The sequence below is a fragment of the Hemicordylus capensis genome, chromosome 15 (genome assembly GCF_027244095.1).
Source record: "Hemicordylus capensis ecotype Gifberg chromosome 15, rHemCap1.1.pri, whole genome shotgun sequence".
NCBI classification, from domain to species: Eukaryota; Metazoa; Chordata; class Lepidosauria; order Squamata; family Cordylidae; genus Hemicordylus; species Hemicordylus capensis.
The window spans coordinates 14559834-14586966 of NC_069671.1; the positions used below are offsets into that span (position 1 = coordinate 14559834).

Sequence of the window (27133 nt, forward strand, 5' to 3'; positions counted from 1 at the left end):
GTCATCGGTCAGCAAGGCTCAGGCTCCAGGCTCTGGAGAACTCCGGAGAACTCCGGAGAACTCGCACATGGCTTCATGCTTCGGGGTAAATGTCGAGCAAAGCCACTTCGAACTCCGCCCGCGGCATTGAGGGAAGCAGCCCCTCCCTTCTGCTCTCCGATTTTGTTTTGAAAAAAGTTTAAAAGGTATGTCCCCTGTTTTCCTTCTACTCATGAGGGGCAGGGGAGAAGAGTGAGAGCTTCCTTAAGAGCTCTATTTGCATTTCTAAAGAGAGCATCCCTTTTATCATGCTAATGATTCTACATCAGTGCCTCTCCCTATTTGCATAAAACCAGCAAAAAAGTAGCTTAAAACCAGCATTTTAAAAAGCTCTAAAACATCGAGATAAGCTAGAATTCGCATCACAAAGCCTGATATGTATGTGGAGTGGGTTCAAGCCTCTCGAAGGGGCAGGTCTTTATTTATTTACTTTTTATTTATTGTTAAATTTATACCCAGCCTTTCATTAAGACAATCCCAAGGCAGCTCACAATAACATTCTTTTGTTTTCCTTTTTCTTCTTCTGAGAATTGTATTATTGCTGCTTTTTGTATGTATGTTATGTGTGCTCTTGTACCTTACATAAATAGATAGATAGATAGATAGATAGATAGATAGATAGATAGATAGATAGATTTAAAGACAAGATTATAAAAAAGTCACATTAAAACATTGCACTAAAAATATAAAAACAAATCTGATTTTAAAAAATAAAAATTAAAGCACAAGCATAACACAGTGCGTTTGGCCAGTGTGTGAACACACACACTCTATTCTGAAATATATTTGCAGTTGAAGCCCTGTGTATAAAGCCTCCAGGAGAGGAGAGCTGGTCTAGGGGTAAATGTAAAGTGTGGTGCCGTGTCAGCATTGACTCCTGGCGCCCACAGAGCCCTGCGGTTGTCCTTGGTAGAATACAGGAGGAGTTTGCCATTGCCTCCTCCCGCGCAGTATGAGATGATGCCTTTCAGCATCTTCCTAGACCGCTGCTTCCCGATAGAGGTGTTTCCCATAGTCTGGGAAACATACCAGTGGGGATTTGAACCGACAACCTCTGGTTAGCTAGTCAAGTCATTTCCCCACTGCACCGTTAGGTGGCTTACTTGTGGGAGGACATGCCAAATCTTAAACCAAATGTAGCCCAAGAATAAAGGGCTCTGTCTGTCAAAAAAGATCCTATTAGGAAGCATTTTGCCACCTTCCAGAGAGTCAGAGCAGCCCTGCGTGTGGATCAGACCTTGCTTCCCAAGGGAAGCTCACAAGCAGAGCGTAAATGCAACGGCTCTCCCTTGCTGTGGCTCCACCCAGCAACTGATACTCGCAGGTCTACTGCCACTGAACCTGGAGGCTCTATCTCCGCTATCACGGCTCCTAGCTTGAGACAGACCACTCCTCCAGGAATTCGCCTTTTAAAGCTGGTTACTTGCACTGTATCTTGTGGTAGGGATGTGCATGAACCTGTTTGGAGGCCCTTTTACGGGCCTCCGGACAGGTTGGACACTGGGAGTGTCCTAGCATGCACGAGCCTGCCCGACGTGTGACAGGTACTTCCGGCCGAAGAGGGGACGGGGCAGCAGGGAAGTACGCTGCCGCCCCTAAGGACTTTACAAAAACCAAGCACTCATGGGGGGAAGCACAGCAGAGGGAGGATACGTGCACCCTCCCCTGCCCTTAAAGGCTGACACCCACCCACCTTCAAACCACCCCTGCCCGATTCCGTGCACAGCCCTATCTTGTGGCAGAGAGTTCCATACATTATTAATTCTGCATTGTGCGGAGAGGCGTTTTCTTTCGAGAGCCCACAGTTTCGCAGCACATACGATTCAATCGCAACGAGGGTGCCTTCTTTGTGAGAGCGAGAGCTTCTTAGAGGCGCCGGTTACTTCAAGAGAGCAAGACGTTATGGGAGTTCGTGGCGCACCACCAGCCCACACTCCGAGCATCACGCCTGACTGACGTCGATTTCAGAAGACAAACAGACAACCTCTGACGAAAGGCCAGATGACGACTCGCAAATGAGCACAGCAAAGTGGAAACGCTCTTCGGGGAACAGGAAGCACGCCAAACAGTTGGCACCGTGGTCGGGTGCCCGCGAGCATCACCCACACTTTCCTCCCAGCCGTCCCCACGTGCCTGAACGCTGTGCAGAGACCAGCGCTTCCACCAGAACGGGGATAGAGGGGGAAACAGCCCCCAGAGGCCATGCCTTGTAAGCAATATCTAGGCCCCCCTTCATGTGTCAGTGGGGCGAGCGGAAGAACAGCTTCCTTGCGGGCTGCATCTGTGGCCTTCTGGCAACATCTGCAGAGAAGGGGACCACACCGTTTGCCAAACAGTGGAGGGGCAACACTGATGCTATAGTTTACTGTTTGTTTGTTTGTTTATTTATTAGAAGCACTTCACACACTGCCCACTCCAAAGACTCCAGGCAGTGTGCAATGGCACGTAAAGAAGGTAACATCGAAAATTACGACCAAGAATTACATTAAAAGTTGCAAACTAGAATAGATAATGGAAAGGAAACAGAGCAAACTACAGGGCAAATGCCCGGCGAAGAAGAGCCAGCGTGGTGTAGTGGTTAGAGTGCTGGACTAGGACCAGGGAGACCTGAGTTCAAATTCCCATCCAGCCATGATACTAGCTGGGTGACTCTGGGCCAGTCACTTCTCTCTCAGCCTAACCTGCTTCACAGGGTTGTTGTGAGGAGAAACTGAAGTATGTAGTACACCGCTCTGGGCTCCTTGGAGGAAGAGCGGGATATAAATGTTAAAATTAAATTAAATTAAATTAAATTAAATTAAATTAAATTAAATTAAATTAAAAGAAAGGTCTTCAGTAAGGATTTAAGGACCAGTCAAGAGGGGGCTCGACAAATCTGAAGGGGAAGAGGATTCCAAAGAAGTGGGGCAGCAACCAAAAAGGCCCTTTCGTGGGTCCTAGAACTGCGAACCTCTCGAAAATCAGGGACCGACAAAAGGGCCGTCTGAAATGATCTAACAGGACAGGATGTAACTGGATGGAAGAGGCGGTTCTGTAGGTAAACAGGCGCCAAGCCCCGCACGGACTTTGAATTGAATTCGGAAGCGAATGGGTAACCAGTGTGTGTCAGACATAATCAATGTGTCTGCCCCCAACAGTTCCTTTCTTCAGACGTTTATTTATCTACCCTTACATTTATATCCCACTCTGGCTCTGAAGAACCCAGAGCAGTGCATGCGGTTATGTTTTATCCTCACAACCCCGCAAGGCAGGTTACGCCGAGAGAGGAGTGACTGGCCCAGAGTCACCCAGTGAGTTGCACGGCTGAATGGGGATTTGAACTCAGGTCTCCTCGGTCCTAGGCCGACACTTAACCACTACACCTCACTGAAGCTGCAAGAACAGTGAGGGGCCAGAACACAAAGAAGTGACTCTGAGGCCACTCCGGAGATGTATGAATTGCAACATCTTAGGACTGACGGTCAAAGGAGAAACCCCACCAAGGCCAGCCTTCTGGAACCTTCTTGCTCTCCTCCAGTTCCTGGTTCAATCACCACCTGGAGAGGACGCGTGCATGGCGGAACAGGATTTCCAGTTATCAAAAGGAGGGACGCTTCTGTGTTTCACAGAGTTCGTTGTCCCTCACCACAACCAGCAGAAGTAAAACAAGAGATGCAAACTAAGCAATCACATGTGCATTGACAAAAGTTGGGCAATTCAGACAGGCTGCCTACGCTTTTGTGGGTGCAAGACACTTCTGCAGTGGTTACACTGCTGGACTAGAACTGCAGAGACATGGGTTAAAATCCCGACTCAGCCATATGGAGAACCCTGGGGTACTTGCCATCTCTCAGCCTAACCTGCCTCACAAGACTGTAAGAAAGAGAGAGAGAGAGAGAGAGAGAGAGAGAGAGAGAGAGAGAGAGAGAGAGAGATGCTGTCCTGGACTTCTTGGGGAAAGGGGAAGGATTTTTAAAAAGTAAAATAAAACATTTTAACAAAAACAAGTATTTGTAAAAGCTCATAATGTGGGTCTGACATAGAATTCCACTTCCTCGGAATCACAGCTTTCATTTCAAACAAAGACAAGTTTCTAGCCCTCGTGACTGCAACGATCTGCTCAAAAATGCCTGCTAAGATCTCAGAAGCAAGAACATTTCCAATGGTCAGTGACTCAGCGGACAAAGTGTCAAGGCTCATTTCAGCTCCTCGTCCCTTGCTGTGATCAGCAAATTCTAACTATATTCTGGCGACTCTGCTCACGGCGCATGGTTCACATTCACAGAAGCCATCTTTTCTGGGGGCAGAATGCTGCCTACTTGGTTGAAGAATTGAAAAAACCAACAACAACAAAGCGCACAGATTTCATATATAGCCCCAATTACATCCCTGCTAGTTTTCTTTAAAATCGATTAGGTGCGAGGGAATCCATGCATCCACCCAGCAGGGTCTCTCTTGAGACAGGCCCACAGAAAGCCCCAGAACTTACCTGGGGGTACAAGATAAACCACTGGATACTTCTGCGCATTGGACGGACTCAAGGCAGCACGGCCGATGGAGAATGCCAGCACCAGCAGCCACGGCAGGTCAACATCCTAGAGGGAAACCAAAGAACATCACGGGCTTAACGAGGGGCCTGCCAGTGGGAAATCAGGAGCAGTGGGAAACCAGGGAAGCATCCTCATGCACCACACTAATCACTCCTGTGCAGACCGGGCGGAGAGGCGGCCGCAACGGCTTCCAAATTGCACAGCATCCAAGAGACTCTGTAGACTTCCCCCTGGCATGCTGGAAATTCGAGACGTGACAGCAGGCGGTAAAGAGAACCCCTTGGGGGTTTCAGCGCAGCAGCGCTCCAAGGCATGAGTCATCACTGCCATCTCCGACTCATGGCAACTGAACTGGAGGGAGGGAATAGCGGACGGCACTGACCACCCTCATGGGCTCCTTCTCTGCTCGAGATCATCTGTCTCTCCCCAGCACCAGCCTCCCCAACTCAGCTCAGAGGCCGTTTCGAACACGTGCAGCGGCTTTAACATGGCAGGACACATAAGTGGCCGGATCAGCCATTAATTCAACTGGAGGGGCCAGCCTCAGGCCTGGACATTAATTTATTTATAACAGAACAGAACTTTATTACGGTCATAGACCAATATACAAAAAAACACAAGCAATGCATCATGTAAATGAAATTTAAAAAGAAGAGAGAAATATATAAACTACTTACGAAATGCACTGCTAAAGATCAGATCGAGTTTTGCAGATTATAAAATAAAACCTGGCCACTATATTAATAATTTTGTCATTTGGGTTAAGTAATAAAAACTTCAAATAAAAACCATCAGAGTGCTCTAAAAACTTAGACAATAAGGGGGAGATGAATCTCAAGCGGGCTTCCTTAAAAAAATCACAATGTAAAATTGAAAGTGTACTGGTCTCCACGTGGCCAGAACCGCAAAGACAGAGGCGGGCAGGGAAAGGGATGCTGTTTGTTTGTTTAACATATTTATATACCGCCCAAAACTCACGTCTCTGGGAAGTTTACAATAAAACACAAAATCCAAACAAAATCCAAACATTAAAACCATTTAAAATCAATGCTTTAAAAGGGGCTTGGACAACTTCCTGGAGGAGAGGTCTATCAACGGCTACTAGCCGGAGGACTATAGGCCACCTCCAGCCTCAAAGGCACGATGCCTCTGAGTACCAGTTGCAGGGGAGCAACAGCAGGAGAGAGGGCATGCCTGTAGGCTCCCAGCGGCATCTGGTGGGCCACTGTGCGAAACAGGAGGCCGGACTAGATGGGCCTCGTTGGGCCTGATCCAGCAGGGCTGTTCTTATGTAAATTGTAAGAGTCTAATTAAAAGCCTGGATGAACAAATGTGTCTTAACTGCCCGTTAAAAAGTTTGAGATGGTAAAAGTGTCGACTCCGGGCGCCCACAGAGCCCTGTGGTTGTCTTTGGTAGAATACAGGAGAGGCTCACCCTTGCCATCTCCTGCGCAGGATGAGAGGATGCCTTTCAGCATCTTCCTAGATCACTGCTGCCCAATATAGTCTGGGAAACATACCAGCAGGGATTCGATCCGGCAACCTCTTGCTCACTGGGCAATTCATTCCCCGCTGCGCAGGGAACGCATTCCAAAGCCTCGGGGCAGCAACAGAGAAGGCCCCTCCCTACGGAACCACCAGATGAGCTGCTGGCAACTGCAGACGGACCTCCCCAGACAATCCCAATAGGCTCATGGCAAAAAAGGTGTTATCCTACACGCTCCGCTGGCAAAAGGCTACACCTTTTCTTATCTACCAGTCGTTGCCTATATATACTACATATCACCAGCAAAGTAACCCTGCAAATCATTCCACAAGGTAGGTTCCCAAGGCAAGCCTACCATCACGTGGTTACTAGTCCATAAGGTATTTTACCGAACGAAAGCCACTGGTTCTCTCTTTTTGGGGTCACAAATGACCAATGTTGGCAACGATTATTCTGCTTCAATGCCACCTTTCTTCCATCATCGGACGCCAGGCGACACACATGAAGGCTCCCAGGTGGCCAAGGAGGCCATTCATGGGGCAAGGCAAAGCAATAGCCTCAGGGGGCGGATAACTGCAGCTTTTGACTTAGTTTTCCAGGCAAGATGTCGAGAACAATCCTCTGCTTACAATATCCCCACCCCACCCCCAGATATTCCATAGTAGGGATAATTATATTCTGGGCTCGACAGTTAAAAAGCAGCCAAGAAATTGCATAATTAAGCAGTGTCGTGAAAGCCCCAAGTCTCATCTCTCCCCCACCCACACCCCTCCCCGCACTCCTGTTTAAGACCCTTTATTTGCACCTCTGATTATTTCTGCATTAATGTGCCAATTTTATCTCATTTGCAATAAACTCCACCTGTTTCCCAACATGTTCTGCCTCCTGGCCCTCTAGAAAAACTAAAAAGGAAAAAAAAAGACTTTCATTTCCTCCCCACTACCACCCAGAACTTTTTGCTATGTTTAGTTTCATTTTACACCAAAAGAAGAAAAGTCCTGGCAGGAATTTCGTGCTGAATGCCATGCGTAGGAACATAGGCAGCAGCCATCTACCGAGTCAGACCACTGGTCCATCACAGTATTGTCCACACAGACTGGCAGCAGCTTCTCCGAGGCTGCGGGCAGGAATCTCTCTCAGCCCTATCTTAGAGATGCTGCCAGGGAGGGAACTTGGAGCCTAGATGCTCTTCCCAGAGTGGCTCTATCCGCTAAGGGGAAGATCTTCCAGTGCTCACACTTCAAGTCTCCCTTTCATATGCAACCAGGGCGGACCCTGCTGAGCTAAGGGGACAAGTCATGCTGGCTACCACCAGACCAGTTAGAGCAGACGGGTTTGGTTTCAGGCTCTGAGGGTCCTACAGGGTACAGAATTGTGGAAGCCCCAACACACAGCAGCCGGGCCCAAGTGGAGCGGCTCCCCTTCTCGGTGTTCTCAGCCAAACACTTGGGTGCTGGCGACCGAGAGGCTTCCATGAGACAGCAACAAATAAACGGCGCTCCACACGTCCGCGGAGCAGACGGGGCCTTTCGAAGGCAGCACAGAGGCAGCTCTAATTAATCTCCTCCGCGGCACGAGCAACGTCGGCTCTGTTCACGCTTTCCACATTTGTGGGTGGTGGTTGTTTTTTTAAAAAACGAGCCCACCATTCTGGTCCTCTTGCAAAAAGGCATGGACATCGGGCTCTGCTTTGATCTGTCCTCCGACGCCTAACTCACTGGAGAGGACTCCTTGAAGGGAAACGGACCCCACCTGAGCCCCTGCACCGTCTTGGAAGGCGTGCACAGAGTGCTGGGAAGTGTAGTCCTTTCCCAGGGCTCTCCTCCGAGAACTCTTAAGAAAGGGATCCCTCTCTCTTCAAAGGCCTTCCCAGCACGGAGGGAAACGCAGTCCTGTGTGGAAGTCAGCACAGTGAGAAATGGCTCACGAACAGATGGATCTTGTGTGGCCCAAGTGGCCCCCACTTGAAAAATGGCGAAGAGCGCCGACATAAAGTCTTCTTGTTTTCTGCCCGAGTCGGTGCATTCTACAGACATTCGGGGTTCTCCGAAGTTGGGCCTTAAAAAGGAGCCGAGACAAATTCATGGAGGACAGGTCTATCAATGCCTACTAAAATGGTGGTTCTCTTATATCTAGCAGGGGGAGAGCAACTGGCCCTAATCTCAGCTTTCCTTTTTTGCAGCCAAGGAGAGGACGCCCCACGCCCTCCTTGCCACATCAATAACCTTGAAGGCGGGTGGATTTCCGAGCGGCCTATTTACAAACTGTTAAATGGCCAGAGAGCTCTGAAATCGGTGTTCGGTGGAGTTCAGGAAACAAAACACACACATGGCACAAAATTCAAACAGCCCAAGAAGAAATGGAGCAAACTCGTTATCTTTAAGAGCAAAGACGCACTCGCACAAAGGACGCAGCGCCGTGACCGCAACGGGGTTTTGCCAGAAATGTGGCTGACGAAGCTGAAGCACCCAGCAACCCTGCCAAAAACAGAGCCTGAAAAAGCAGAGCAGTGAAGGAGGCACCCAGCAGGGAAAGGAAGGTGGCATTCGGGGACAGGGAAGGAGGCTCTCTCTCTCTCTCTCTCCAAAGACAGCCCACCTTGCTCGCAACAGGGACCGTGGCGACGCTGCTATTTTTAAGAGCTGCTCCTGCAACGATGCCGTGGCTGCAGAACCGCACAGAACGCAGCCACGTTGTCTAAAAATAATATATGTGGAAGGAGAAGGAGAAGGAACCGCTCATGTCTCTGAACACTCCGAGTTGCAGAAGCAAGGACGAAGAACGTTCTAGGACAGGGAGGAGTTCCCAACCTTTTTTGACAAGTTGGGCAAAACTTGTCTCCCCTGGAAGTTATACAGACAGGGCTTTCCCCCAAATTCACTCCTGATCGGAGTGTACCAGTCCACATATTCTCTGGATTTAACCCGACCTCCCGGCGGGCTATCAGGGACCAGGACAGACAGGGCTTTGCTCTTCTCCGAAGGGAGGCTGAGAATTCTGGCTTAGCCCGAATTATGTCCGGGGTAAAAAAAAAAATCCTCTATTTCCAGCAGCTTTTGAAAAAACCTCTGGGGCTTCTGCATTCTCCAAAGGTGTCGATGGAGGTGCTGATGGCTATGTGAATGGTCCATCTAATCCCACGAATTAAAATGCCTCCTATATGCTGCAAAGCACTCTTCAGATACCCCGAGGCATAGAGCCATGTGTGGAAAACCTCCAGCAGACACTCTCCCCTGCTAACCGAGCAAAGAGGCACCTTTTTAAAGTGGTCATTCTCTTATATTTAGCAGGGGGAGAGCAATTGGCCCTCTCCGTCCCCAGCACAGCATCCCTCCAGTGGCTGTTGCTGGTGTCTATTTTATGTTTCTTTTTTAGATGGTGAGCCCTTTGGGGAGAGGGGGCCACAAATCTGTCACAAATCTTCATCTCAGGGACCCCAGAGAGAGAGAGAGAGAGAGAGAGAGAGAGAGAGAGAGAGAGAGAGAGAGAGAGAGATCTCACCCCCGCTCTCACACACAAACACACCCCTACAGTTAGGAGATCGGCTACTCTAGAGCCTGGCTTACATCCAGACGAAGTTACTCATGAGTAATCTCACAGAGATTAATAGGACAAATTTTATAGATTAATCGGACAATTTGTCCTATTAGTTTCGGTGAGAGTGCTAACTTTTTGGAGCCTGTCAGTCAGGCTGAAGGGAGGGGCATGCTGAGCTCCAGCACCTAGTTAGCCAATCAAGAGCAGAGAAAGGAGGTCTTCGCCCTTCTCTCTTCTCCCTCCCCTCCTGCAGGGGATACATCAATGCGGCTTCAGCCCCATCAGCCAGCGATCCTCCGATGGAAAACAAGTGGTGTGGCGGCAGCATTGGGAGAGCTCCAACGGGTACCCCCTGGGAGCCCCTCAAATACCTCTTGAGCATCCGCTGTCGGGAACCCCTCTGCTAGAAGACGGCCGGCGAATAATTGAGCTGACCTAACACGTGTGGAACCCAAAGGAAACGTGCAAGTCTTTTGACAGCCAGCAGACGGTAGCGGTTCGAGTGGCAGACGGGGTTTCAAAGCCCGGCTCAGCCATGAAGCTCCCTGGATGAGTTCAGGCCAGTCGTACACTGTCCGCCGAACCCGCCTCACAGGGTGGTTGTGAGGATCAAAAGAGCTGGGGGTGGAGTTCCACTCTTTGCAACTAACCAACTAGGAAGGAAGCCCCAATGAAGGCAGGAACCGGGCATACTCCAACAGGGCATCACTGGCTTTGCATCCAGAAGGTCCCGGGTTCAGCCTCCTTCTCGACCCCAAACCCTGAAGAGCGGCTGCCAGCCAGAGCAGGCCATGCCAGAGCTAGATCGGCCAATGGGAGCTGCTGTCTAGTCATCCAGCTCAGTGGGGTCTGCACTGACCAGCAGCAGCTCCAGCTTTTCCGGCAAGCCTCTTCGTGGAGATGCCGCAGACGGGACCTCGGGTCTTCTTCATGCCCAGCGGAGGCCCTTCCCCGCTGAGCTCCAGCCCCATGTTCTGACTCCATATAGGGAACACAGTCCACCTGGCCTTCCAAGTAAACAGGCACAGGATTGTACCGTGGGCAGCTTGCTTGCACCAGCTCAGCCCTTTATGGTCGGACACAAAGGAGCCGGTCTTGGGCAGCGAGCATGAATTGTTCCCGTTGCTAAGCAGAACTCACTCTGGTCTGCGTCCAACCCGTCAGCACCGCCTGATCTCAGATACCGGCCGTAGGACAGGGGTTCCCAACCTGCAGTGCTCCAGGTGTCGGTGGACTACAACTCCCATCATCCCCAGCCACAGTAAGCTGTAGCGGGGGGTGATGAGAGTTGTAGTCCAGCAACAATGCTCTATGATAAATAAATAATCAACAAAACATCTGGAGTACTCACAGGCCTGGAACCCCTGCCTTAGGGGGTGGGGCCACAGCTCCGGGGTAGAACATCTGTCCGCATGCAGAAGATCCCAGGTTCAACCCCTGGCAGCATCTCCAGGTAGGGCTGGGAAAGCCTGCTGCCAGCCAGTGCTGACCATACTGAGCTAGATTGACACATGGCCTGACTCAGTAGACAGCAGCGTCCTGTGTTCCTACGAGCTGCCCCACCATCATAGGTCGAGCACACCACTGAGAGAAATGCCACCTCACCGTAGGAGGGTCTCAGTCTCTCTCTCTCTTAAATGGAGCCATTCATGCATTCAGCTGGAGGTTCCCCAGACAGCAGGCTTTACTGCAAACTCAAAGTTGTCCCCAAAAACCAATACAAAAACTGGATTTTTAAAGCCCCGGATAGAGATCGGTCTACACTCTAACACGCAATGAAAAACCCGAATCGCGTGTGAAGTGCTCCCCGAGAGCTCGCAGGGACTTCGGGGCAAACCAACCGATATGTGAAGGAGGAGACGAGAGCTAAAGGGCTTTAAAAGCCTGGAAGTCACTGTGTGAAGCAACCCCGTGATCAGAAATCCAGAGAGCTGTGTACACGTTTGAAACGGCGCAAAGAACGAGGAGGAACAGTATTTAAAATCTGGGACAAGCTGCCAAGCTAGAGGGAAACAACATGAAGGGGAGAGAGAAAATCTATTTTGCTGTCCCTACGCAGAGGTGCATCTTCCCCATCCTCCAAAGAGAAACTCCGCCATTACACAAATACCCCATCAGGATATTAAACAGACCTCAAGCCAAGGCAGCACAGCAGGTGCTTCTGCCAAAGAAGCTTTTAAACCTCTCGTTCTTTTCCTTTTCTTTTTGTGCTAACCCAAGAAAGTGCAAGACACAAATATATTAAACAGAACTTCTGCGCTGAAGAGGGGAAGCAGGACTGGCCAGTTCAGCCACTGTGGCATCCGTTAAATAAACTTAAATGCGCATTTGTTATTCATATGACTGATGCAAGAGGCAATTCACTTAGAAGTCCAGGCAGAAATATGGGCTCTTACAAGGCAATCCCTCTCTATGCAGACCCAGAAAAAAGTTCTCAGGACTGAGAATGGTGGGCAGTATTCCCTCTAACAGGGATTCCCAGATCTTGTTGACTACAACTCTCAGCATCCCCAGCTGCAGTGGCCTTTGGCTCAGGATTCTGGGAGTTGTAGTCACAACATCTGGGAATTCCTGTTAAAGGGAACACTAGTGGGGGGGGCTTCCACCCAGGTGAAGCCATTAGCAGCCATCCTACCTGGCTGAAGCCCCCACTTGCCTGGTTCCTTTCTCTCCAAGAACTGGATCTACTTTATTTATCTGAATCCAAGCCTGAGTTTCCCAAGTTCTTTGATGTTAGAAATCAGAGGGTTGTGATCGCAGAAACAAAGCAACAAGGCTGACATTCCGCACATCTGGAAGCAAAGATGGTTACTCTCCTATGAGATCAAGGAAACGGGAGATTCAATGAGATGGAAGAGAGTGCTTAATGCAATTCTTAAGAGAAAATCCTGTGATTAGTTTTACAAAAAGCGCATGGTGGGGGTATTAATATATTTTTTTTAAAGATGTTTTTACCCATCCTTTAATGGGTCAGCAATTATAGCTCCTGGGTCCTCCAGGGCAAGAGGAGTAGCAATAATATTGGCTAAATCTGTTGAGCTTCAACATATAGAAATTAAGAAAGACCCAAAGGGATGCTTTATTTTTGTCTGCTGAGAAACAGATGACTGAGTTGTCTTCTATTTGGGTAAATATGGCATCTTCCATATCAGAGATGTTGATGGAAGTTTGAATGGATTTCTTGCTGCTTTATTGACACTGCGTAACCCAGGTGTTGATGAATTTTCTTTGTATCTAGGAGACAGCCCAAAAGTTTAGGAACCAGACAATGACCATGTAATACAATTATCGGACTTAGGGGCAGACATTACAGGGAAAGGAAGGGTAAATGGGCTTTTCTTTCTCCCCTTTACAAGCAACACAGAACAGAAACAAGGCTGCCTGCAACACGTTAAATAAATATTTCAAATAAATACGTGAAATAAATAAATATTTTATTCAATAACTCAATCTAGGCGCCATGGTTAAGTTTCTAGGCGCCATGGATCCCTAGCGCCTGGGATTAGTCGAACCCTGTTGAATCCCACTTTGGAAACACATCTCAACCAACAAATGTGCACAGGATTACATGCTGTCACTCATGATTAGAAGAGAAAGCATCTTCTCTGCCTTATCTTTCTCCCCTTCTCCAGCTGTTTTTAAGTCATTCTAGGCATCTTTTTTTTAGCATCATCATTTTTAGACGGAGCTGACACCACAAAACCAGTTCCCCTGTGTGGGAGGCTCACTTATCTTAATGTGACTTCTTCATTTCATCTCCCCACCACCACTTTGTATAAACCGACACAGCTTCATGTTTATGGCAGATGAAATTGAAATCCAAATATCTTCTGTCTTCCTCTTAGACTGACAACTCAATCTAGACATCTCATTTCCCCCCTCTTTTCTCTCTCCCCCCTGCCATCATTTAACCAAGCAGTGTAGCTTTATTACATTTTGTTTTGTGCTTTTTAAATTTCCAGGCAGGCCCCTCAAGACGCCCACACGTCTTCTGTTTTTGTGCAGAGTCACCATTCTGGCTATGCTCCCCGACGGGAGAGCAATTGGGCCTCACGGCTGCTTTTATTTTACGCATTTCTAGTTACATTCCTAGATCGCCCCTTGTCCTCAGCTCCCAAGGTGATGTACAACAGTCTAAAAGCGTCGCAATTTAAATGTATTAAAAACATACAATTCCATCAAAAAGTAATGACACACAACAGCCGCAACTAAGCACACGCCATCTAACAGAGGCGCCTAATTTAAAAGCCGAATTCCCTGGGCAAATAGATCCACCTTCATCCTTCTCGGGAAAACCAGGGAGGATGAAACAGCACAGACCTCTTCCGGGATGGAGTTCCGTAACCAAGTAAAGGACAATTGTATGATCTGACTGGTCCTGATGCAGAGACAGAGGGGTGTGGCTATAATGGAGCAGATGGGTTCAAAGAAACCGGGGCCCCGGGCTCCTGAGGGCCCTCCTGGGCTCCTCCCCTCCCTATTTTCTTCATTATCTCCCTTACTCCGAGGGGCTGCTGGGTTGGGAGAAGGCAAGCCCCCTCCCAGCTACTCACAGAGAAATGGACTACTGGACACCCCTAGGAGACTTTAATTCTTGAATTAATTTTGTTTCTCCCGCACAACCCCTTAGTGTTTCTTGGCCAACAGTTTGGAAATTCCCCCGAGTTCCCTCCTTGGCAGCATCTCCAAGATAGGCCTGAGAGAGACCCCTGCCTGCAACCTTGGAGAAGCCGCTGCCAGTCTGTGAAGACAATACTGAGCTAGATGGACCAGTGGCCTGACTCAGTATAGGGCAGCTTCCTAAGTTCTTATGAATTGTCCCTCTTGCTAAGCAAGGCTTGGCTTGGTTTGTACTTGGATAGGTAGTCACGTGAGCACTCTCTGCTGTAAGATCTAAGCAGGGTCCACCCTGGTTGCATAAGTATGGGAGACTAGATGCATGAGCCCTTGTAAGATCTTCCCCTCAGGGGACGGAGCCGCTCTGGGAAGAGCAGAAGGTTCCAAGTTCCTTCCCTGGCAGCATCTCCAAGACAGGGCTGAGAGAGACTCCTGCCTGCAACTTTGGAGAAGCTGCTGCCAGTCTGGGAAGACAATACTGAGCTAGACGGACCAATAGTCTGACTCAGTATATGGCAGTTTCCTATGTTCCAAGAACAGAAGAAGGAAAGAGCTTCTGAACTCCACACAAAAATGAATGTAGGGTATTTGCTCCGAGAGGCAATGATGGCCAGTCGCAAAAAGGGATTCAATCAGGGCTTGGCCAATCCCAAAAGCAACAGGTGCTTTGCTCACAGACTAGAAGCTCTCCAACAGACCTAGGGATGTTATTCCTTCGGCGGGCGGCGAAAAACGAAGGCGCTACGGGCGTGCAAGTGACCTACAGTGAGCAAGGAGGGCGGAGCCACCACCCAAACGAAGATTTACGAAGTAGGCAAGCTGTTCTTCTTCCCCCTTCCATTCCCCCTGCAACTGATCACGTCCCCCCAAAAAGCCCCGGTGTAGATGCTCCTGGGCTCCCATGGCAAGGAAGACGGCCACAGGTCTCTTCTGCAGAAGATGGAGCGTGAGGTTTGGTGGAGGCAGTTCTCACAGGGTGGCCTTCCCACGGTGCGCACAGCGGAGTCCAGAGGAAAAAGATAACCCGGCCTTTTCCCAGGACACCTCTGGAGCTGGCGGCAGGATGTGTCCCTCGGCCGCTTCTCTCTCGGTTGACCTGAACTCTCCCGGCGAGGTCACCCTCCTTTCTAGGCACAGCTGTCCAAACAGGACATGGGGCCACGCTACAAAAGATGGAGGCCATCTCCAAGGGGCCCCAGAGCTCCCAGCTGCATGACTGGATCTCAGGACGGCACCCCGAGCAGTCGGGAGCAGGGTTCCCTCAAACAGGGATTCCCAGATGTGGCTGACTACAACTCCCACAATCCCCAGCCAAAGGCCACGGCAGCTGGGAATGCTGGGAGCTGCAGCGAAGAACATCTGGGAATCCCTGATAGAGGGAACCGTGGTCTGGGGTAGCCTAAGGGCTGAGAAACATGTCCTAATCTGAAACAGATACGCCACTCCCCACCTCCTCAAGTGGAGGGAAGTTCCAAAGGGCAGCCTTGCCCAAGGTCAGCTCGGCTGCAAGGAGGTAATCACGGGGACTTACAGTATCTATATATGAACAGTGAGCAGAAAGGAGCTAGCAAGCATCCAGACAGAGTGAGAACCTTTACCACTGGGGGTCAGGTCCCCACATGTATTAGCAACCCCCTTCCAAAAAGGCTGCTTCTTGCCAGTCAGCCACTAAAATCCAAAGAAAACTTGTCCGGGATTGGACAGTGTCATGGAGGAAGAGTCTATCCATGGCCATTAGCTGTGGTAGCTAAATCGAGCCTCCAGGTGCAGAGGCAGTATACCATGGACAACCAACCACTGCAGAGTGAAACTCAGACTTCTGTCTCCCTTGCAGGCAACGTTCCAACTGCCAAGCTGTTTCTCTCCAGTCCCCAAGCCACGCAGGTGGGATGTACTCAATATTATTATTATTATTATTATTATTATTATTACATTTATATCCCGCTCTTCCTCCAAGGAGCTCAGAGCCGTGTACTACATACTTAAGTTTTTCCTCACAACAACCCTGTGAAGTAGGTTAGGCTGAGAGAGAAGTCAAGTCTCATGGCTGAATGGGGATTTGAACTCGGGTCTCCCCGGCCAAGGTGGCTAGTCAGTCGGTTTTCAGAGGTGGTTTATCTCTGAACCCCAGATGCTGGGATGCCAAAATGCAGGGTCCTTCCCATAAATTGCGTAGCGCCACTATCAGCAAATGTGAACAGGTGGGCATTTATGAGAAGGCGATGTCCGCAAAAGCCAACCCCACAAAGGCATGGGAATTCTCCCGAGATAAACATTTGATAGGTTCCTCAACAAGGGAAGTAAAAATAAAAGAAGTTGTCCCCCTGCTTCTCTATAAAGAGGAAGATCGTTCAAACAGAGTGGTGACTTCTTAAGAATTCTTCCGTTCCCATTATAGCTTCTGGTACGCAATAATTAGCTGGAGCTCCAAAACAAACCCTGCTGGAGCCAGAGGAGCAGGTACCCAAAACAACACAGCTCGGAAAACGGGTCATCGGCCCAGATGCCCCATGCAACCGGTCGCACCGAAACGGCACACACAGCCTTCTGCAAGGTCTCAAACCCTGTCCTAAGAGCTGCTGTGGGGACTTCAGGACACACTTTCCCAGGGGGAACAGCAAGAAAAGAATCAATGTGGGAGCAGAAGAAACCCAATATGTTTGCTTTGTCTCTTGGATAACGGCATGGAGCAGGTGACAGTGACTTAAAAGCTGTCAAATTGTACAAAGCAGAACCCAAGCACGCAGCAAATTTGCAGGAACAAGTGCCAGGTTTTCTGTGTGTTATATTAAGCTTGCTTATGCCAAGGGTGTAAACAAACACACACACAAAATCTCTCACGATTCGACTGAGCTTGGCTCTCGTGACTAATAACCCTCTCCTCTCCCGTGAATCCATCTAATCCCCTTTTTAAACCATCTGCATCGCCACATCTTGTGGCAGTGAGTTCCACGGTTTAGTTCCGTGCTGTGTAAAAGAAGGCAGGCGTCTCTTTTGTCCATCCCAAACGCCCTTGCCAATCAATTCCCATAGGATATTTCAAGTTCTCGTGCTATAAGAGAGGAAGAAAGACGTCTCTCTATAAACTTTCTCCACACTTTGCATAATTCTAGAACTCTTTTGTGTGCCCCCCATCTTTTTTCCTTAAAAGGGCTCCAAATGTCTTTCCCCCCTCAATTTGGTTAGAATCCTGAGTGCCCAGTCCCTTGAATGGCTCCGCCAGCAGCAAGATTGCCGGATTGGCCCTTCATAAGCTAGGCGTTGCTGCCTGCGATATCTCCAAGTCTGAGAACTTCTGAACAGTTGACTACTAAATCGCACCCCCCCCCCCCAAAAGGGCAAATTCCATTCCCTGAAATTAGGAAACAACTAAGAACTCCCACATACCAGATGGCAAAAACCTCACAGCAAACGTTTGGGCTGTTATATGCACAGCCTCGGTGAACACATCAAAACACGCTGTGAGAAGATGAACCCAAAATAAATTGGAAATTGCATGACTTTTTTTTTTTAAGGAGAGAATAGTTCAAGGTGTCCATCTATGCACAAAGGCCTCCATCTTGGAGAGGGAAATCATCAGGACATAGGAAGCTGCCATCTACTGAGTCAGACCCTTGGTCCATCTAGCTCAGTATTGTCTACCCAGACTGGCAGCGGCTTCTCCAAGGTTAAAGGCAAGAGTATCTCTCAGCCCTATCTTGGAAATGCTGCCAGGGAGGGCACTTGGAGCCTTCTGCATGCAAGCAGGGAGATGCTCTTCCACTGAGCTATGGCCCTATCTCCTAAGTGGAATATCTTCCAGTGCTCACACACGTAGTCTCCCATCCAAATGCAAACCAGGGTGGACCCTGCTTAGCAAAGGGGGCAATTCACGCTTGCTGCCAGAACTCAGCTGGGATCGAAGTCATGAAGCAGGGCAGTGAACTCTTGAGATTTTCTTAATGAAAGGCGGGGTATAAATTTAACAATAAATTTTTAAAAAATAAAATCTCCACTCTTTTTGAAGTGGGGACTCTCTGGCCAAAAAAGCACCAACAGAGGAAGCTGCCTTCTGCCAGATCAGAGAGAGACCCCCTTGGTCCACCTAGCTCAGTCTTGTCTACCCAGACTGGCAGCAGCTCTCAGATACAGTCTCCCCTCCAAATGCAAACCAAGGCAGCCTCTGCTGAGCAAAGAGAGCCATTCATGCTCACGATCACAAGACCAGCTCTCCCCCCGTTCAGGGCGGGAGCCATTTCCCCCTGGGCTGACCTCTCTACAGTACTGGGCTTTTCTCAGTGCTGGCGGGGGGGGCCTTTAAGAAAGACTGAGCCCTAGATGAAAGCAACGTTGGGAAGGGCTATACAATATTTGTTTCGTATTTATTGATTTACTCATTCGATTTTTAGACCGCCCTTCCAAAAATGGCTCAGGACGGTTGACACAGCGTAATAACAAACAAACAAGATGGATAAATAAATAAGATAGATATAAGCTAAATAAAATGGAAAAATAAATAAATACCCGGCACTCTGTGCCTTCCAGGATGATGCAGGGGCTCTGGTTCCCTTAAAGGAGCCCCCCCCCCACACACACACACCCTCAAGGCAAAGTGTAGCACTGCCCGGTGAGAACAGTCACTGTGCAGAGAATTCAGCCCTGGCCTAAGCGTCACACAGGCCTAAGAAACAGTCAGTCAGGGAGCCGTGCCTAGGGCTGACGGGGGCGGCCACTTGCCCCCCGGGGCCTTACGATGAAGACCACTGAAGGTTCTTAGCGCAATCGGCATGGCTGAGAAGCCAAGCCAGAAGCAACAGCTATGGAGCAAGCCAAGCCAGAAGCAACGGTACCTCTATTGGGTCCCCGAGTCTAGCCGGGCTGTTGAGCTGCAGTACCCTCTCTGGCCATGATATGGGTGGCACTGTGGTGCACCTAAGACTAAGCCAGCCATCCCCCGGAGGTGCAAGGGGAAAGGGGCCGACACAGGTTGCAACAGTCAGCAGCATAGGAAGCTGCCTTATACCGAGTCAGGCCCTTGGTCCTTCCAGCTCAGCACTGTCTTCCCAGGCTGGCAGCAGCTTCTCCCAGGTTGCAGGCAGGAGTCTCTCTCAGCCCTATCTTGGAGATGCTGCCAGGGAGGGAACTGGGAACCTAGATGCTCTTCCCAGAGCGGCTCCATCCCCTGAGGGGAATATCTTACAGTGCTCACATGTGGTCTCCCATTCAAATGCAACCAGGGCGGACCCTGCTTAGCTAGGGCGACAAGTCCTGCTTGCTACCACCAGACCAGCTCTCCTCATTCATTCAGTAACTTCCGACACATAGACATGGCAGCTTCAGCTAACCTGAGAGGCAGCAAGGTGACTCAAACAGAGATACAGAGGGGGAGCTCTTCCACGACCAGGTGATTTTTACTCTTTTAAAAATCAGATTAAATCTCAGTTGATCAATCAAAATTAGTTGTACATTGATCCATTGAAATGGGCACATATTTGCATTATGAGTAAAACAACTATGTTGATGGGGGGGGGAGAGACATGATGCTGTTAATATAGGCACCATTTCAAAAGAGGCATTCCCTCCTGTGCAAGAGGGAATGCTTCTTCTGAGACCTTTTATGAGTACATACATTAATTAACTAATCGGGCCCCCGCCCCCAGGGAAAAAGTGTCCCCCAGTTAATCAGGAATCCCTTTTTGTAACACTGACTCAATAAAGGTTTTAATCAGTTATAATCCAACCAGTCAACTGCTAACAGGATCTCAACCATGGGCAGTTCCAAGAACTCAGCCATAACCAAGTGATCTAAACCCTACCAGAGGAAATCCGGGTCTCCAGAATGGAGACGAGACCATATTAAATCACCCACATCCACAAATTTAACGCTCCTATATTGCAACACTCCGCAAATAGCTCGGAGCAGAAAGAAGATGAATTGCTTGTGAGCCCGTCTTCTGAACTGATTTCGATGGAGCCTCATTTCAGCAGCGTCCTGGATCTTTAAGTCGCTGCTGCTCGGATCTGCCTCATCCCAGGGCAATAAACGCGCAGGCTCTGCTCGACAACACGGTGTTCTTCCTTTTAGCAAGGGAGTTGCCGACCACACAGTTCTTAATTCTCAAACTCGGGCAGAAGAGGAAAAGAGAGCGTTGCCATTTTGGAAGGGGGGAAATTAACAGCTGTGAATCGATGCGGCCACAGAAGCAACCGAGGGCCATTAAGGGAGCAGCGTGAGAATTAAGCATTTGTTTTCCCTGAGACAGCCTCACGCACACATGTTCAGGAGCGCCGGCATCAGCCAGGCATTTAATTAAAAAGTTAGTTATGAAATCTTAAATATGATTAATTGAAACTGACAAGCTCGCCCCACCCTTTTGTTTTACCATCCCGAAGACTGCCAGAAACATGTCCCTTTTCTGACCCGCAATGGCCTGAGATCGCACTCAACGGCCAGGCTCTGAGAAGGGAGGTGGGAATTTTTTATTTGGGGGGGGGGTTCTTCTTTAAATGTTGTGAAATCTACCTACGCCTAAGATAGGAGAGTTTCAGGTGCTCCTAAGACACGGTAGCAGGTTGCAGGGATTGACAGGTTAAGGAAATGCGCTCTGTACATGCCCAGAGGAACACTTGCTTCTTTGTTCTCCTTTCACATGGCCTAAGACCAAGCAGTAGCATTCAAAACAAGATCTGGGGCTAAGGGGGAGCGTGGGGATAGGTCACAGGGGGCAATGATGGAGCCCCTGTTTTGCATGCAGAAAGTAGTTGGCGTCTCCAGGTAGGGCTGGGTAAAGACTCCTGCCTGAAACCCTGGAGAGCTGCTGCCAATGAGTGCAGGCAATGAGGCCAATAGTCTGACTCAGTAAAAGCTACCTTCATATATCACAAGACGCACTATTAATCAGCTTTGAATGCACAAGCTTCCACGTTCAGTCCCTCACATCCCAGATAGGGCTGAGAGGGACTCCTGCCAGAAAAAACCTTGGAGAAGCCGCTGCCAGTCTGGGTAAACAATACTGAGCGAGACGGACCAAGGGTCTGACTCAGTACAGAAGAGCTTCCTAGGTTCATGCTCAGCTACAGAGAGGAAAGGCTCAGATTAAATCTTGGGAGTCAGGCCGGTTGACACACACAGACCTTTCTGTTTTGACTTCACCTTTCCAATTCACACGAGTGCTCAAGTTAGGTAACAATTGCAGTGAAGACAATCAACCCTAAATCAATTTTCAAAGAGTTTCAGGTGCTCCTGAGTCCCAGAGACAAGGGAGCAGGTTGAGAAAAAAGCCGTGTGGGTTGAGCACAATCGAGAGAGGGAGGCAGAGAGAAATCAGTTCAGATAGTAAAGGCAGCTGCAGGACAGGCCTACTGCAACGAACCATCTCTGTGCCTCCGAAAAAGCAGCTATGCTTTGGGATCACGGTCACAGTGTGGACAAAGGGAGGTTAACCTTTTGCCCCTGTATCAGATCCCCAACTTAAATCCCACCCACCCACGCCACCCCACCCCCCGCCAAGCATCTGATTTGTTGGGAGAAGATCTCCAATTAGGTGCTCAGCACATCCAGGTGAAGCTATGGGGGGGCGGGACCCTGCTGCTACCAGTCAGTGTAGACAACACTAAGCCAGATGGACCAAGAGTCAGACTCAGTAGGTGGCAGCTACTGAGAAAATTGAGGAAATGACGCATTCGAGGCGCCAGCCTAAGCTGAGCCTGGAAGATTCGAGTTCCCAAATGTTTATCATAGGAACATAGGCAGCTGCCATATACTGAGTCAGACCCTTGGTCCATCTCGCTCAGTATTGTCTACCCAGACTGGCAGCGGCTTCTCCAAGGCTGCAGGCAGGAATCTCTCTCAGCCCTCTCTTGGAGGTGCCAGGGAGATGCCATCCTGCCAGCTGGCCAACTTTCTATATTAGGTGGCATATTAATTAATTAATTAATTAATTAATTAATACCCTCACCAAGTGCAACAACGCCCCCGAAACAAGCTCCTTGCGGGACTCTGAGGCACAGCACCAGGCTGTAATAAGACACAGTTCCACAGACCAGAGAGAGAGAGAGAGAAATAAAGAGAGCCATGCTGTGCAGGGGCGAGTGTCAAACTAGGGAGACCCGAGTTCAAATCCCATCCAGCTCAGTAGATGACCTTGTGCCACCCTTGGGGAGGAGGCCATAGCTCAGTGGAAGAGCATCTGCTTTGCACGCAGGAGGTCCCAGGTTCAATCCCTGACTCTCCAGGTCATGCTAGGAAAGACTCCTACCTGTATCCTCGGAAAGCTGCTGCCAGTCAGTGGCAGACAATACTGAGCAACACCAACTGGCTGCTGCCGGTCAGTGCAGACAATGACCGGTCTTAGTGTAAGGCAGATTCCTATGTCCCTTTCTCATTGGTATGTTGCAAGGATTTAGTTACTGATTGCATGTTTATTTGTCTCCCAAGGAACACAGGACAGCATTCAGGACCCCACAATTCCATCCTTCCAACAATCCTGTAAGGGATGGGACCCACTGAGTCCCATGGCAGAGTAAAATGCAGCAAGGAGAACCACGGGCACTTTTTCCAGTTCAGGTTCCAGGCCACCGAGATCTTTTAAATCCAGCTCGAAGTCTGTTTCGCATGAAACAGACTCTCTGACCTTGGGGTTTGATTCTGCACCCTCTCTGCAGCACCCTCAGACTTTCCTGCCCGGGGCGGTGGAAAGGAAAGCGACCAACATCTTTTCCAGCTAAAGGCTGCTTTGCAGATGGTTAACCACATGCTCTGCACTTATCAGGAAGTTCAATTTCCAAGGCAAGCGAGCGGACCCATCTCATAGGGAACCCGGCAACTTCTCCGGGCAGAGGGATTCTTAGGAGCACCAAAGCAGTGCCCAGATGGGCATCCCATAATGCCTTGCCCCATCACAGAGATTTCTGGAGCGCAGTTACTGGATCTCCCAGAATCCCTTGCAATGCCACAGAGAAGGGGAGGGCAGAAGGAGATGCCCTTATTTCAGTAGGTTTTCTCTGTGGCTGCCCCGGGGCTTTGGAATATGCCCCCTGGTGAAATAAGAGCATCTCCTTCTCCATTTGTTTTCATGAAGAACCTCAAGACTCTCTTGTTTCCGCAGGCTTTTAATTAGAATTAATTTTAATAATTTTAATTTTAAAAATCTATTTTAAAATAGGGCCGAGAGAGATTCCTGCCTGCAACCTTGGAGGAGCCGCTGCCAGTCTGTGAAGACAATGCTGAGCTAGATGGACCAAGGGTCTGACTCAGTAGAGGGCAGCTTCCTATGCTCCTAATTCTTGGATCACCCCAAGATCGGTTGCAGTGCTGCAGAGGAATCAACACGAGAGCATATGCAGCCCCCACAAAGACTGTTGGGGTGCAGTTCTCACTCAGGCTGTCTCTGGCTTTTGTGGGGCACAGGGCAAAATCGAGTGGGGATCCCTTGTAAGGCCACAGAGCATGCTGGGATGGAAAGTCTTGCTTCGCCTCGCAAGGGTCTGTAAGCAACACACTGAAGTCACTTATGCTGAGCAGAACTGGCAAAGTGTCCAAAGCGCCAAAGCACAAAACTCCCATAGATCTACCATCCTGCCCCACTTATCCTTATTACAACTGGATAAAGGGGTGTATTTTGATTGTAAACTGCTAGTCAAGTCATTTCCCCACTGCACCATTAGGTGGTTTTGTGGTAGCAAGCATGAATTGTCCCCTTTACTAAGCAGGGTCCACCCTGGTTTGCATTTGAATGGGAGACTACATGAGAGCACTGTAAGAGATTCCCCTTAGGGGCGGATGGGGCCGCTCTGGGAAGAGCATCTGAGGTTCCAAGTTCCCTCCCTGGCAGCATCTTCAAGACAGGGCCGAGAGAGATTTCCGCCTGCAGCCCTGGAGAAGCCGCTGCCAGTCTGTGTAGAGACAATACTAAGCTAGATGGACCAAGGACCTGACTCAGTATAGGGCAGCTGCCTATGTTCCTATGTCTTGGAGTGGAGGGCTTTCCTGGTGCCCTGCCCTAGGATGCTGCAAGGGTCACTAGCCCAGACGGCTTTCAAAAGGGACTAGACAGTTTCTAAGAAGGAAGAGGTCTGGCAGTGTCTATTGACCAAGATGAGTCTGGAGATAGAACCTCCATATCCAGAGGCAGTATACCTCTGGATACCAGGTGCTGAGAGAAGACGGCGGCGCCGGCGGCAGAGAGCAACTGTATTCACGCCACGCTCGTGGGATTCCCCTGCCTACTCGGCGGGTGCCCCTTAGCCCAGAGGGCTCTTCCCATGACCTGGCCCAAGGGAAGAAGGCAGAGCAGCCCAGGAGGACTCGTTTCCCACCCAGCCCAGCTGCAAACTGGAGCCGGGCGGGGAGGGACCCAGATCCGGATGGCAGCAGGCAGGCAGGCTGGAGGAAGCCTCTGCTGCCCCGCCCCGCCTCGCGATCCCTGGGGCGGGCTGCTGCTGCTGCTGCCGCCGCCCTTCAGCAAGAGGCAAAACAGAGCGGAAGCCCAGCACGTGCTTGGAGGGGAACCCGCCGCGGCTGCAGGCTGCTGGTCCCGGCCGGCAAGCTTGGAAGGCGCGCCGCCACGGGCGCCTCGCGGGCTGCTTGGCACGCATTTCAGCGGCACGTGAGAACGCGCTCCTGCTGCTGCCTCGGGTTCGACAGCGCGCCCGGCGCGCCCCCCCCCCTTCTCCCGAGAGCGCCTCCCACGTCCAAGGTCGTCGTCGGCGGGTCACCCCCGGCCCGGCCGCCCTCCCTCCCGCCCTCCCTCCCGCCCCAGCAGCGCGCCCCGGGCAGCGGCAGCAGCTGCAGCAGACTCACCTCCGCGCGGGGGCAGCCTCCTCCTCGCGGGCGGCCTAGACCCGCCGCGTGCCGCCTTCCCAAGCCGGCTCCTGCCGCCGCCGCCGCCGTCCTCCGAGGCGCCTGGGCTGGGGCTAGCACGTCCCCCTGGGAGGGCAGGCGCGGCGGCCAGCGCTCGCCCGGGCCAGCAGCTCCATGCAAACCCCGGCAAGAACCGCAGCTTCTGCAAGGGCGAGGGAGCGCGGGGGGGGGAGCAGCGTCAATTGCAGCTGCTGCTGGGGAGGAGGAGGAGAAGACGCGGGGAGGGGGGGTAGAGGAGAGGGCGCCGCTGCCTTCTTGACAGCTCCTGCAGCCCGGCGGCTGGAGGGAGAGGCGCTGGCGGGCTCCCGAGGCGGCTGCTCCGGCGGCGGCTTCCTTCTCCCCGGAGCGCATTCCCGCACTGCCGACCGCTGCGAGCGCAGCTGGGCCGGGACAGGGGGAGAGCGGCGCACGCGCGACCCCTGCTGGCCGCCCGCGGGACCTGCAGCCCGGCCGGCGTCTTCGGGGAAGCGGGTCCGAAGAGGTGTGTTGTGGCGCCCGGAAGACGAGCGTGTTGGATGCAGATGCAGCCCTGCCAAGTTTTCTGTAGTGTGTTCTGTGTGTTTTAAAACGCCCCGGGAGACTCTTGGTTCGCTTGGCTGCAATAGATTAACATGGCTCCCCACCCCACCCCGCACACACTCATGTTGTCGTTGCTTTCTTCTGGTTTAGGCAGGATTCTTGTGTGCAGGGTTCAATCCCTGGCTGCTCACCACCCGCACCGCTTTCTTTCCCCCCACCACCTTCTCTCCATGCCTGCCTGGCTAGAGAGATAGCATGGCTTAATGGCTGTTGCTAGACCTCTTCTGCTGTATTAATCTGTCTATGTTCCCTTTCAAGCCACCCTCACCACCACACCTTGTGGCAGTGAATTCCACAAGTTAATTAAGCACTGGATGAAGAAGTGTATTGTTCTGCGCTGCCTGCTGGGTGACCCTGGGCAAGGCTGAAATCTGAGCTCGGGCTTTGCTCCAGGCATTACAGTGAACATGGGAGTAATAATACTACATAAGAAAGCAACCTTGAGCATGTGCAGAGTGCCTTCTACTTGCTCCTCGGGCACCACTTTGCTCCTGAGGCTTGGCACGAGGCAACCATGCCTTTTCTTTCTAGCATCCTTTCACAGACAAAAGAGCTGCAGCTTAAAATTCTAGACGCTCTGCCTCATTTTAACTCACTGGCCAACCGACTGTTCTCAAATCTAACTTGATGAGGCAATGTCCTCCTATTTCGTTTGCTTGTGTGCAGTCCTTCAGCAGAACTAAGTGGCGGCGGCACGAACTGGGGTGATACCCAGGAGATTTCCTGATTCAGCTTCCAGGCTGTCAATTAGTCGCCGAAGCGAAGCGCTTCGAAAGTGGCAGGAGCACAGGATGGAGGGAAATGCAGGCCTGAGATGGAGGGCAAGGGCGAGGGAATGGCGTATCCCAAAATTGGAAACCGGTGGGCACATCAATTATCGAAGGGAGATTGGTTTGGCTGCAGAACGGAGGGGAGAGCTCAGAGCGGCAATAAACAACAGGCAGCCCCAGCCGAAGCCGCCTGCCAACCAATCCAGAGATGGATTTCTTGGAGACGGAGGCTTCCGAGACAGGCTCTTAATGGCCCCGGCGAAGCCAGAACGAACCATTAGGTGCCGAGTAAGCAAGAGATTAAGGCGATACTCAAAACTGGAGTCTACGCAGCCGGGCCCTTCTAGGGGACGTGTCGATTTCTAACCTCTTTATCCAGGCCTTTCTCCGAGGAGCTCAGCGAAACAGCTGTCACAACCTCGCAACAAGACGGTGAGGAAGGGGAAGCCGAGGAGGAGCAACGAGATGGGGTCAGCTCAGGGGGCTCTGGCCGGGATCTCTCCCGTCCTGGTCTCACCACGACATTCCCATAGGCTGGTTGACATGGCCCGAAACAGGGTCAGGCAGGCAGGTTAGGTTAGGAGAGCGGGCGGTCCCTCTCGATCTCCGGCCATGTGGCACACAGAAATAGAGGGCAGAGGAGGCGGGGAGCGTGAGCGTGGAGGAGGGTCAGATGGACCCTATTCTGTCCCCAGCATTTTACTGAAAGTGGCCAAAAGCCTTCCCACTTCCATGT

The 27133-nt window shown here is 50.7% G+C and overlaps 1 protein-coding gene across 9 annotated transcripts in view; it reads right to left on the reverse strand.

The window, feature by feature from the left end:
* PITPNM2 (phosphatidylinositol transfer protein membrane associated 2) overlaps positions 1-25389 on the reverse strand; it is a 158532-nt gene extending 133143 nt beyond the window's left edge. For all 9 annotated transcript variants that reach the window (XR_008312524.1, XM_053280125.1, XM_053280128.1 and 6 more), the window contains exons 1-2: positions 24989-25389; positions 4508-4613 (exon numbers count right to left, since the gene is read on the reverse strand). The gene's annotated coding sequence lies outside the window, so the exon portion shown is untranslated. The remainder of the gene's footprint in view (positions 1-4507; positions 4614-24988) is intronic.
* Between the last annotated feature and the right edge of the window lie 1744 nt (positions 25390-27133).